Below are 14,353 nucleotides of genomic sequence, written 5' to 3' on the forward strand. Positions count from 1 at the left end.
GAGTTAATATTTAGCAAGTTTAGGGATTTAAACAAGGGAGCTGAGTGTTGTCTGAAAGCAGAGTTAGTTATTATTCTGATAGCAGATTTTTGCTGTGTGATGATGGGCTTAAGGTGGTTTGCAGTGGTAGACCCCCATGCACAGATACCATAATTAAGATAGGGGTAGATTAGTGCATAATATAGTGAGAGGAGAGCAGAGTTAGGAACATAATATCTGATTTTGGAGAGTATACCAACTGTCTTAGAAACTTTCTTAGTTATGTGTTGAATGTGGGTGCTGAAGTTGAGTCTCTTGTCTAGGAATAGGCCAAGAAACTTGCCATCATTTTTATTACTGATGTTAATGTTGTCTATCTGTAGCTGAATTGCATTTGATGATTTGCTTCCAAATAAGATGTAGTAAGTCTTTTCGATGTTTAATGTTAGTTTGTTCGTTGACATCCATAAGTGGACTTTTTTTAATTGATTATTCACAACATTATTTAGTGTATGTGGGTTGAGGTTTGAATAGATAAGGGTAGTATCATCAGCAAACAATATAGGTTTGAGAATATTAGAGACATTAGGCAGATCGTTTATATATATAAGAAATAGAAGAGGTCCCAAGATGCTGCCCTGTGGCACTCCAACGGTAATTGGTAGAGTGGAAGAAGTTGTATCATTGATGGTTACATATTGGTGTCTGTCACTAAGATAGGATCAGATGTAGTCAAGGGCAAGGCCTCGGATTCCATAATGCTGGAGTTTAAGTAAGAGGTAGTTGTTGATTAACAGTATCAAAGGCTTTTCTTAGGTCAATGAAGAGTCCAATCGGAAACTCATATTTGTCAAGAGCTGAGTAGATAACGTCAAGGAGACTAATGATTGCATCGTTGGTGCTCTTTTGGGACCGGAAGCCAAACTGGCAGGGGCTGAGTATGTCGAATTTTACGAGGTAGGAATAGAGCTGTTTGTAAATAATTTTTTCAAATATTTTTGATAGAATGGGTAGATTTGATATTGGTCTATAATTGTTTATGTCCGCCGGATTGCCTCCTTTATGGACTGGCGTTACTCTTGCTTTTTTGAGGATATCAGGGAAGGTGTGACACTCTATAGATTTGTTGAACAGTAGTGCTATGGGTGGGGCAAGGGCATGGGAGGCTCTCTTGTACACAATGGACGGAATTTCACTGGTGTTCCCTGCCTTGGTTTTTAGAGAGTGTATGATGGACACAACATCTGCCGGGCTGATTGGTGAAAGGAGAAGAGAGTTTGGATAGCTGCCTGAGAGATATGTGTTAATATGTGTCTGAGTCTGTGGGATTTTACTGGCAAGATTAGCACCAACCGATGAAAAGAAACTATTAAATTCATTTGCCATTTCTAAATCAGTTGACGGTATATCCCCATCCTTGTAGAGTTTTATTTGGTTATGTGAGTGTTGTTTAGTTCCTAGGATACTAGCGATAGTTTTCGAAGTGCTTTTCATGTTGCCTTTTGCTTCATTGAATCTATTCACATAATATGCAAGTTTTGCCTTTCTTATGATACTGGTAAGCATTGATGAGTACCTTTTAGCTACTTCCTTTGAAACTAGGCCAATCCTAACTTTCTTTTCATATTCATGTTTCTTGTTGATTGAGTTGAGAATGCCACTTGTGAGCCATGGATTGTTTAATCTTTTGTCAGTTACTTGCTTGGTAAGAAGGGGACAATGAAGGTTGTAGAGGCTTAGAGTTTTGGAGAGGAAGAGGTTAGCTAATGAATTTATATCATGGGTATTATTGAATTCAGAATCCCAGTTAATATTGTGAAGTGCCTCTGTAAGATTGTCTAAAGCTGATTCACTGTGTAGCCTAAATGAAAGTTTCTTGCTTTTTGGTGGTGTTATGTCCATGTTCGCTATGAGAAAGGTAGGATAGTGGTCAGTTGTTCTGTCGTAGATTATACCAGATACAAGGGGAGCTGTTATGTTTGTCCATATGTGGTCCAAGGTAGTGGCTGATGTTTGAGTGACTCGGGTAGGTTTGGTGATTGTGGGGATTAGCATACAGGAGTTCATGCTGTTAAGGAAATAGTCAACTTGAGAGCATTTTGTTGACCGAGGTCAATATTAAAGTCTCCTCCCAGAATGATGTGGTTTTTGTTGAGATTGTTGTTTATAATAAGATTCCTTAGGTTGTCTGATAAAGAAGCTATGTTAATATTGGGAAATCTATAGATGGCTCCAATAGTCAAAGAGGATTTAAGGGATTTAATTGTAAACTGAGCAAAAAGTATATTCACAGTAGTCATCTCTGTCACTAATAACACTGTTGCAGATAAATGTATCTCGGTAATATATAGCTGTGCCACCACCTTTTTTATTAGGCCTACAGTTATGAATGGCTTTATAACCAGCTAAGTTGTAGAGTTGGGTATAGTCTTTATTTAGCCAAGTTTCTGTTAAAATAATGAACGATAGGTTAGTACCTAGTGCTGTGAGTAGTGCATTTAAATCGTCAAAATGTTTACCAAGTGATCTAACATTTTGGTTATAAACTGATAGATAGGTGCTATTTTGGAGTTTGTTTTTAACCTGGTGTGCTGTGAAATACTTGCAATAATGATGATCAATGTGCTGGTTGGTATAGATATGAGACAGAAGATTTTGATCAGGATCAATATCAGTGTGCATAGAGATGCAGAGGGATCACGATACAAGATACACGATAAAGCAAAACACAAGAATAAAAGCAAATACAATAAAATAGTAACAATTTAGAAGAAAAATAAAGATCCAATAGAGAGCCAGGGAGGACACAGTAGTTACATAAAATAAAAAACAAAAAATCAGTAGAGACTGACAATATAAATGTAAAATAAAAAATAACAAGAAAAATAATAATCATAAAAAAATGATCTTGAAGATAATTAGCTTAGTAATGGTTAATTAACAGGGTAATAAAAAGCCCTAGGTTTAGTGACAAGGGGATTAACTAAGAACAAATAATTAAGAGTATAAAACAGGCAAAGATGACAAACAAAAAAATAAAATAAAAATAAAAATAAACACCTTTGGAAAGGAAAGGCAGAGCTTAAGTACACTTTGGTTGTATGTGAGACTACAAATTATGTTCTGGTTATTCAGCTGATATCCCACAGTCATCTAGGAAAGAAGTGAGGTGTGCTTCAGTGGTTATGACATAAGTTTTTCCAGAGTCAGTCTTCCAAGCTATTATTTTACCATCGCGCACAAAACAATGTTTAATAGCAGTGGGTCTTTTGCAAATTCACGTAGTTTAAATAAGAGATTTTGTCTGAATCTGGTTAGACATTCGTTCACATAAACCTTGGATTTCATAGCGACTGCAGCAGTGATAAGGTCTGACTTGCGGGAGTAGCTATCTAACTTCACGCGTATCCTTCTGTTGTTTGCACCAGATGATTTGGTACCCACTCTATAAGCTGACTTAATGTCTCTTGCTTCGATTGAATAATTCAACTTAGTACGCAATTCCTGGATCACGATGGCAGTACAGTCTTCTCTGTCAGTTTCATGGGGAAAATCATGTGATGAGATGATGACAGAATCAAGGAGCTTAAGTTGGTCTGATATATATATATATATATATATATATATATATATATATATATATATATATATATATATATATATATATGTCGTACCTAGTAGCCAGAACTCACTTTTTGGCCTACTATTCAAGGCCCGATTTGCCTAATAAGCCAAGTTTTCCTGAATTATTATTTTTTTCTATTTTTTTTCTTATGAAATGATAAAGCTACCCATTTCATTATGTATGAGGTCAATTTTTTTTTATTGGAGTTAAAATTAACGCAGATATATGACCGAACCTAACCAACCCTACCTAACCTAACCTATCTTTATAGGTTAGGTTAGGTTAGGTTGCCGGAAAAGTTAGGTTAGGTTAGGTTAGGTAGGTTAGGTAGTCGAAAAAGCATTAATTCATGAAAACTTGGCTTATTAGGCAAATCGGGCCTTGCATAGTAGGCTGAGAAGTGTGTTCTGGCTACTAGGTACGACATATATATATATATATATATATATATATATATATATATATATATATATATATATATATATATATGTCGTACCTAATAGCCAGAACGCACTTCTCAGCCTACTATTCAAGGCCCGATTTGCCTAATAAGCCAAGTTTTCATGAATTAATGTTTTTTCGTCTACCTAACCTACCTAACCTAACCTAACCTAGCTTTTTTTGGCTACCTAACCTAACCTTACCTATAAATATAGGTTAGGTTAGGTTAGGTAGGGTTGGTTAGGTTCGGTCATATATCTACGTTAATTTTAACTCCAATAAAAAAAATTGACCTCATACATAGAGAAAAGGGTTGCTTTATCATTTCATAAGAAAAAAATTATAGTAAATATATTAATTCAGGAAAACTTGGCTTATTAGGCAAATCGGGCCTTGAATAGTAGGCTGAGAAGTGAGTTCTGGCTACTAGGTACGACATATATATATATATATATATATATATATATAATATATATATATATATATATATATATATTATGTACCTAATAGCCAGAACGCACTTCTCAGCCTACTATGCAAGGCCCGATTTGCCTAATAAGCCAAGTTTTTATGAATTAATGTTTTTTCGACTACCTAACCTACCTAACCTAACCTAACCTACCTTTTTCGGCAACCTAACCCAACCTAACCTATGAAGATAGGTTAGGTTAGGTTAGGTAGGGTTGGTTAGGTTCGGTCATATATCTACGTTAATTTTAACTACAATAAAAAAAAATTGACCTCATACATAATGAAATGGGTAGCTTTATCATTTCATAAGAAAAAAATAGAAAAAATATATTAATTCAGGAAAACTTGGCTTATTAGGCAAATCGGGCCTTGAATAGTAGGCCAAAAAGTGAGTTCTGGCTACTAGGTACGACATATATATATATATATATATATATATATATATATAATATATATATATATATATATATATATATATATATATATATATTGTTGTTGAATATGACTGAAGAGGTAAGATTAATAATTCTAATACTAATTTTCTCAATATTTCTTATGTTTTTCTTCACTGTCGGTGGTAATTAAAATATCAATTCTAAAAAAATTCATTTTTTAATGGTCTGACGCCTGAACGTGTTTCGTAATGCTTATTACATTTTCAAAGACTTAATTTACACACAGATTCATCGAATATATACTCATTTTGGGTGAGGTGATATCGTACAAAAGTTTTGGGTAAGGTGAACAAACTTATGACAAACACAAGACAGAACACGAAACAATGGGTATAAATTAGATATGAAAACTGCAGAAGGCCTATTGGCCCATACTTCCTCTTGTTGCTTCCATATTGGTTCGGGTCTTGAAGTGGGTAGAATATAGTTGTGCATTAATTGGCTGTGAATTGCTGGTGTTGACTTTTTTATGTGTAGTGCCTCGCTTTTAAGATTTCTCTGGTGATGGTTTGGTTGTGAGAAGAGATTATATGTTCCTTGATGGAGTCCTGTTGCTTATGCATTGTTAACTACCTGGAAAGAGACATTGTTGTCTTGCCTATATACTGAGTTCTTTAGGGCTTACAGTCCCCAAGTAGGCATTTGAAGGCATAGACGACGTTGGTCTCTTTTAAGGCGTTCTTCTTGGTTTCTGGAGAGTTTTTCTTGAGTGGTTTGGCCGTTTTCTGGTTTTATAATAAATTGTCAATTGTATTTTCTGATTTTTGTCTGTAGGGATAACGTTCCTATCAACAATATCTTTCAGGACCCTTTCCTCCGTTTTATGAACCGTCGAAAAGAAGTTCCTGTAAAATAGTGTAATAGGGGGTATAAGTGTTGTGTTGATTGACTCTTCAGAGGTTTCATGGCATTTCACCTTTCTATTTATGACGTCTTCAACGAAACCGTTAGACAAGCCATTGTTGTTGTGGACCTGCCTTACCCTAGAGAGTTCTTCATCGACTTGCTTGCAATCTGAGCTGTGGCTGAGAGCTTGGTCGACGTAAGCGTTGACAACACTCCTCTTGTACCTGTCTGGGCAGTCACTATTGGCACTGAGGCACATTTCTATGTTGGTTTCCTTATTGTAGAAATTGGCATTGAGGCACATTCCTTTGTTGGTTTCCTTAGTGTCTACACTAAGGAAACCAACAAAAGTCAGTACTAGGGCTTTTGCTAGAGAATGTTATCTCCTCAGTGTCCTTCCCTCGTGTCTGAGAAGGAGCCGCACAGGTGCGACGGACTTCCTCACACTGACTGACTATCGTCTTAACCCAGGGAGAAAAATAAATAGAAACTTCCCGCCGTGGTCCCTCACAGTTCCTGGACCCGGGGTCCTGAAGCGTCTTCACCGCGTCTCCTTTATTGTCCTAAGTTGGCGCAAAGTGTTAAGTGGACCGGAAGTGAGTGGAAAGTTGGAATTAAGACTCTGAAGCTTATGTTGGGCAGGTGGGTGTAACAAGGCAGGTGGGTGTAACAAGGCAGGTGGGTGTAACAAGGCAGGAGGGTGTAACAAGGCAGGTGGGTGTAACAAGGCAGGTGGGTGTAACAAGGCAGGTGGGTGTAACAAGGCAGGTGGGTGTAACAAGGCAGGTGGGTGTAACAAGGCAGGTGGGTGTAACAAGGCAGGTGGGTGTAACAAGGCAGGTGGGTGTAACAAGACAGGTGGGTGTAACAAGGCAGGTGGGTGTAACAAGGCAGGTGGGTGTAACAAGGCAGGTGGGTGTAACAAGGCAGGTGGGTGTAACAAGGCAGGTGGGTGTAACAAGGCAGGTGGGTGTAACAAGGCAGGTGGGTGTAACAAGGCAGGTGGGTGTAACAAGGCAGGTGGGTGTAACAAGGCAGGTGGGTGTAACAAGGCAGGTGGGTGTAACAAGGCAGGTGGGTGTAACAAGGCAGGTGGGTGTAACAAGGCAGGTGGGTGTAACAAGGCAGGTGGGTGTAACAAGGCAGGAGGGTGTAACAAGGCAGGTGGGTGTAACAAGGCAGGTGGGTGTAACAAGGCAGGTGGGTGTAACAAGGCAGGTGGGTGTAACAAGGCAGGTGGGTGTAACAAGGCAGGTGGGTGTAACAAGGCAGGTGGGTGTAACAAGGCAGGTGGGTGTAATAAAGAAGGATAACTGTAATAAAGGCAGCTGGATAACGTAAGAGCAGGAAGAAACAATAAAGGATGATACTCAGATGGAGAAGCCAGGATCATTGGCTCTGTCGCTTTTGCTGATGTTGAGCCTCAGTTCATGGGTCCCACCTTTGGTTCTCACCTCTCTTATTATACACGTTGCAGGACCCACTGGTTTTGTTCGGAATAGTCCTCTGTATCTACCTAATGTCCCTAGTGTATTTAACTGTTAAACTACCCTGACAATCTCCCACTGAAGCAAACTATCCTGACACTCTCTAACTGAAGCAAACTACCCTGACACTCTACAACTGAAGCAAACTACCCGGACACTCTACAACTGAAGCAAACTACTCTGACACTCTACAGCTGAAGCAAACTACCCGGACACTCTACAACTGAAGCAAACAACTCTGACACTCTACAACTGAAGCAAACTACCCTGACACTCTACAACTGAAGCAAACTACCCTGACACTCTACAACTGAAGCAAACTACCCTGACACTCTACAACTGAAGCAAACTACCCTGACACTCTACAACTGAAGCAAACTACCCTGACACTCTACAACTGAAGCAAACTACCCGGACACTCTACAACTGAAGCAAACTACCCTGACACTCTACAACTGAAGCAAACTACCCTGACACTCTACAACTGAAGCAAACTACCCGGACACTCTACAACTGAAGCAAACTACCCGGACACTCTACAACTGAAGCAAACTACCCGGACACTCTACAACTGAAGCAAACTACCCTGACACTCTACAACTGAAGCAAACTACTCGGACACTCTACAACTGAAGCAAACTACCCGGACACTCTACAACTGAAGCAAACTACCCGGACACTCTACAACTGAAGCAAACTACCCTGACACTCTACAACTGAAGCAAACTACCCGGACACTCTACAACTGAAGCAAACTACCCGGACACTCTACAACTGAAGCAAACTACCCGGACACTCTACAACTGAAGCAAACTACCCGGACACTCTACAACTGAAGCAAACTACCCTGACACTCTACAACTGGAACAAACTACCCTGACACTCTACAACTGAAGCAAACTACCCTGACACTCTACAACTGGAACAAACTATTATGATTCTCTCCGATTGAATAATTATTTTTTTATATCTCTGTGACTCATTTAAAGGCTTTGTTAACCACTCTGTTCCATCGGTCTTCCTCTACACACGTCAAAGACCGTTGACGATTTCTTATGAATATTTGCCACATCGAAATCATGTATCAGCATTGTATTCGCTCCTCGTCCTCTATTGACATGATGTAAAGTCTTGTAACTCCTGTATTCCAGCTGAGGGTCAGCTTGGTGGCACACCTCATGGTTCTCTCTACTGTGGTTGAGCGCTTGCCTCGATTGGAGCACCACGTTAGTTCTTCATGTTGTCGAACTGGTCTATCACATGTGGAGGAAAAGCTGTCTGAATGATTACTTGCCACGGTTCCTTAATGCAGATTTTTCGTTGGCTAGTGTTGCACATGTTGCTGAAAGTCCCCACTTTTTGATGTGCTCCTATCGAAATATGTTTGGCAAGATATCTTTCTCCAGATTAATCTTTTTCGAACACCGTGGAGATCCCTACAGCGGGAGGCGAACACCGTGGAGATCCCTACAACGGGAGGCGAACACCATGGAGATCCCTACAGCGGGGAGCGAACACCGTGGAGATCCCTACAGCGGGGAGCGAACACCGTGGAGATCCCTACAGCGGGGAGTGAACACCATGGAGATCCTTACAGATGGGGGTGAACACTGTGGAGATCCCTACAGCGGGGAGCGAACACCGTGGAGATCCCTACAGCGGGGAGCGAACACCGTGGAGATCCCTACAGCGGGGAGTGAACACCATGGAGATCCTTACAGATGGGGGTGAACACTGTGGAGATCCCTACAGCGGGGAGCGAACACCGTGGAGATCCCTACAGCGGGGAGCGAACACCGTGGAGATCCCTACAGCGGGGAGCGAACACCGTGGAGATCCCTACAGCGGGGAGCGAACACCGTGGAGATCCCTACAGCGGGGGGCGAACACCGTGGAGATCCCTACAGCGGGGAGCGAACACCGTGGAGATCCCTACAGCGGGGGGCGAACACCGGGGAGATCCCTACAGCGGGAGGCGAACACCGTGGAGATCCCTACAACGGGAGGCGAACACCATGGAGATCCCTACAGCGGGGAGCGAACACCGTGGAGATCCCTACAGCGGGGAGCGAACACCGTGGAGATCCCTACAGCGGGGAGTGAACACCATGGAGATCCTTACAGATGGGGGTGAACACTGTGGAGATCCCTACAGCGGGGAGCGAACACCGTGGAGATCCCTACAGCGGGGAGCGAACACCGTGGAGATCCCTACAGCGGGGGGCGAACACCGTGGAGATCCCTACAGCGGGAGGCGAACACCATGGAGATCCTTACAGATGGGGGTGAACACTGTGGAGATCCCTACAGCTGGGGGCGAACACCGTGGAGATCCTTACAGCGGGAGGCGAACACCATGGAGATCCTTACAGATGGGGGTGAACACTGTGGAGATCCCTACAGCGGGGGGCGAACACCGTGGAGATCCCTACAGCGGGGAGCGAACACCGTGGAGATCCCTACAGCGGGGGGCGAACACCGGGGAGATCCCTACAGCGGGAGGCGAACCCCGTGGAGATCCCTACAGCGGGGGGCGAACACCGTGGAGATCCCTACAGCGGGGGGCGAACACCGTGGAGATCCCTACAGCGGGAGGCGAACACCGTGGAGATCCCTACAGCGGGGGGCGAACACCGGGGAGATCCCTAAAGCGGGGAGCGAACACCATGGAGATCCCTACAGCGGGGAGCGAACACCATGGAGATCCCTACAGCGGGGAGCGAACACCATGGAGATCCCTACAGCGGGAGGCGAACACCGTGGAGATCCCTACAGCGGGGAGCGAACACCGTGGAGATCCCTACAGCGGGAGGCGAACACCGTGGAGATCCCTACAGCGGGGAGCGAACACCGTGGAGATCCCTACAGCGGGGAGCGAACACCATGGAGATCCCTACAGCGGGAGGCGAACACCTTGGAGATCCCTACAGCGGGAGGCGAACACCATGGAGATCCCTACAGCGGGGAGCGAACACCGTGGAGATCCCTACAGCGGGGAGCGAACACCATGGAGATCCCTACAACGGGTGGCGAACACCGTGGAGATCCCTACAGCGGGGAGCGAACACCGTGGAGATCCCTACAACGGGTGGCGAACACCGTGGAGATCCCTACAGTGGGGAGCGAACACCGTGGAGATCCCTACAGCGGGGAGCGAACACCATGGAGATCCCTACAACGGGTGGCGAACACCGTGGAGATCCCTACAACGGGTGGCGAACACCGTGGAGATCCCTACAGTGGGGAGTGAACACCGTGGAGATCCCTACAGCGGGGAGCGAACACCGTGGAGATCCCTACAGCGGGAGGCGAACACCGTGGAGATCCCTACAGCGGGAGGCGAACACCGTGGAGATCCCTACAGCGGGGGGCGAACACCGTGGAGATCCCTACAGCGGGGAGCGAACACCGTGGAGATCCCTACAGCGGGAGGCGAACACCGTGGAGATCCCTACAGCGGGGAGCGAACACCGTGGAGATCCCTACAGCGGGGGGCGAACACCGGGGAGATCCCTACAGCGGGAGGCGAACACCGTGGAGATCCCTACAGCGGGGAGCGAACACCGTGGAGATCCCTACAGCGGGGAGCGAACACCGTGGAGATCCCTACAGCGGGGAGTGAACACCGTGGAGATCCTTACAGATGGGGGTGAACACTGTGTAGATCCCTACAGCGGGGGGCGAACACTGTGGAGATCCCTACAGCGGGGAGCGAACACCGTGGAGATCCCTACAGCGGGAGGCGAACACCGTGGAGATCCCTACAGCGGGAGGCGAACACCATGGAGATCCTTACAGATGGGGGTGAACACTGTGGAGATCCCTACAGCGGGGGGCGAACACTGTGGAGATCCTTACAGCTGGAGGTGAACACTGTGGAGATCCCTACAGCGTGGAGTGAACACCATGGAGATCCCTACAGCGTGAAGTGAGCACCATGGAGATCCCTACAGCGGGGGTCGAACACCGTGGAGATCCCTACAGTGGGGAGTGAACACCATGGAGATCACTACAGCGTGGAGTGAACACCATGGAGATCCCAACAACGGGGAGTGAACACCATGGAGATCCCAACAGCGGGAGGCGAACACCGTGGAGATCCCTACAGCGGGGAGTGAACACCGTGGAGATCCCTACAGCGGGGAGTGAACACCGTGGAGATCCCTACAGCGGGGAGTGAACACCGTGGAGATCCATACAGCGGGGAGTGAACACCATGGAGATCCCTACAGCGGGGAGTGAACACCGTGGAGATTCCTACAGCGGGGAGTGAACACCATGGAGATCCCTACAGCGGGGAGTGAACACCATGGAGATCCCTACAGCGGGGAGTGAACACCATGGAGATCCCTACAGCGGGGAGTGAACACCATGGAGATCCCTACAGCGGGGAGTGAACACTGTGGAGATCCCAAAAGGGCGACGCGAGCGTCATGGAAAACATAAAACTGCAGGGACGAAAGTTGTATTTGAAACACAGAATGAATATTTAAGAGAACAGCTGCGACAGGTTTGGACGAGAGAGAGCGTGATGCAGTGAGATACAGATGTGTGTTATTTACCGTCAACAGCAGAGAGTATTGTCGGGACGGCGAGAGAGGCTCCCCACTCGCGGCTGTCACCTAGCCAGACAAACCTTGACAATCAACCTTCAGGCTTTTAAACAACAATATTGTTGATGTTGTAATTGAAACCTTTGACTGAGTGTTTGTGTTGGTCTTCCACAGGAGATTCTCCGGTGTTCGTCATAACGGAAGGTAACGAAGGGGGCCACTTCTGGCTCCACCCCACGACCGGTCGACTCTCCCTTCGGGCGCCACTTGACTACGAAACCAAACAAGAGGTAAGGCTCTCTTTGTTTTCGTTTTCTGTTGGTGATACTCTCACCTCCTCTTCCTCTCCTCCCACTTTTCTCACCTCTTTTTTTCCTCCCCCTGCATACGTTCTATTGCAGTTTCCTCTTCCCTACATCACTTATCTCTTCCCAATTTTCTTTCCCCTCTCCGCCTTCACTTCCCGCTCCTCTCTCCTCACACATCCATTCTGTTTGGTAGCGGTGGGGTTACTTCTTGACTTGTCTGTGACTTTGCTATCTTATATGAGAGTTTTTTCCGGGAGGGTTCTTGGCTTTGGTTACTGTGGTTCTTTACCTAGTAAAATGATAGTGGTTCATCAATTGTGGTGGTTCATCAATTATGGTGGTTCATCTATTGGGGTGGTTCATCAATTGTGGTGGGTCATCTATTGTGGTGGTTCGTCTGCTGTGGTGGTTCGTCTGTTGTGGTGGTCCGTCTGTTGTGGTGGGTCATCTATTGTGGTGGTTCGTCTGTTGTGGTGGTTCATCGATTGTGGTGGTTCGTCTGTTGTAGTGGTTCGTCTACTGTAGTGGTTTATCTATTATGACGATTTATTGAAATGGACCATTACACCTACCTTATGACACCACATGGTTTATCACACTACCTGGTCCACCACACCACTCGTTCCACCACATTACCTGACCCACCATACAACCTGGTCCACCACACCTCTTGTTCGACCACACAACCTGACCAACCACACAACTTGTACCAGCACTCTACCTAACCCACCACACCACCTGACCCACCACACCACCTGGCGCACCACACCACCTGGCCCACCACCACTACCTGGCCCACCACACCACCTACACAGGATATAAAGCTTTCCGAAGAGCCAAAACCAAACATTCTGACATTCACCCAAACAGTTTTCATTTTATTTTCATTTTTTAACCGCCCACTGTCTGTCACTCCGGGAGCCTCCACCACACACCCTCCGTCACTGTCTGTCACTCCGGGAGCCTCCACCACACAGCCTCCGCCACCTAAGGCTGGAGGATTTCCCTCCTGGTCTATTGCCTGCCATCACAAGCTTGTACTAACATTTATTCAAGTTAATCTAATCCTTCACAGCGATGTGGGAAAAGAATAGGGGATGACAGCTGCATCAAGAGCAGCTGCAGTATCGGCGATTGCAGCAGATGTAGAGGAGCAGGAGTAGTGTTAGCAACTTTGACAGCAGCAGCGGTTGTTGCAACAGCCGCAGCAGCAGCAGCATCTTTAGTTGTGGTGTCAGCTGGAGGACCAGTACTAAAAATATCAACAGGAGTAAAAGCAAAAAATTTGTTTCAGAGATAGAACCATGAATTGTAGCAACGACATCAACAAGAACAGCGGCAACAGCAGCATTTACAGCAGATGCAGCAGTTAAAGCAGCAGCAGTTAAAACAGCACAGCTGCAGCAGCGAGAGTTAAAGTAAGAGCAGCAACACAGATTCCTCCCCCTCGTGGCTCAGCATGACATATATACCATTAAGAGCCAGCAGTAGTAAAGAACACGAAGTCAAAGTGACAGGTAATGCAATAAAGACCAGGAGAGGAACGTGTTGAATGAGCGGCGGTCTTCTTCATGGAGGGATCGTACGCCACATATCGCATACAGGCCGGTATAGTAAGATAGTTTTTAGTAGATACGTATATCGTATAAGACGAAAATATAAAAAAAAATTGCAAAACATCGTTTGAATCATATTGTAAACAACAGTCAAACAATACCAATAACAAATTTTAATAAATCAAATATATTAAAAAGACTCAAAAATAATAACAGTGCGATTGTAAAAGTAGACAAAGACAAAACAAAAACAAAGAGGGAACAGGTGAGTAAGTGGGTGAGCATAAATAAGAATGACACTGAGTGTGTGTGAGAGAGAAAACAGCTTCCCGATCTTTACGGCATCATCGTTTCCACGCCTCTTCCCTCCCTTCCATTTTTCAGGCTTTATTTACACGGCTAAACCTTCCCCCTGAAACATAAAACTTTCCGGGGGTGGGGGGGAGGGGGTGAATGGGGTGGTTTCCGCCAAACTGTCATGCAAGGGAAGTGAAAACAGTTTAATGGCTCTTATTGCTTTCCAGTTAGGCAGAAGGACCACCTCCTGTAATAAAGTACAACCAGATACGGCTCACCATTAATTTAGACGGAAAACGTGCTTTATATTTCGTAATTATCTGGAGCAGTGGCCT

This window comes from Procambarus clarkii, chromosome 42, assembly GCF_040958095.1.
Source record: "Procambarus clarkii isolate CNS0578487 chromosome 42, FALCON_Pclarkii_2.0, whole genome shotgun sequence".
In the NCBI taxonomy this organism is placed as follows: Eukaryota; Metazoa; Arthropoda; class Malacostraca; order Decapoda; family Cambaridae; genus Procambarus; species Procambarus clarkii.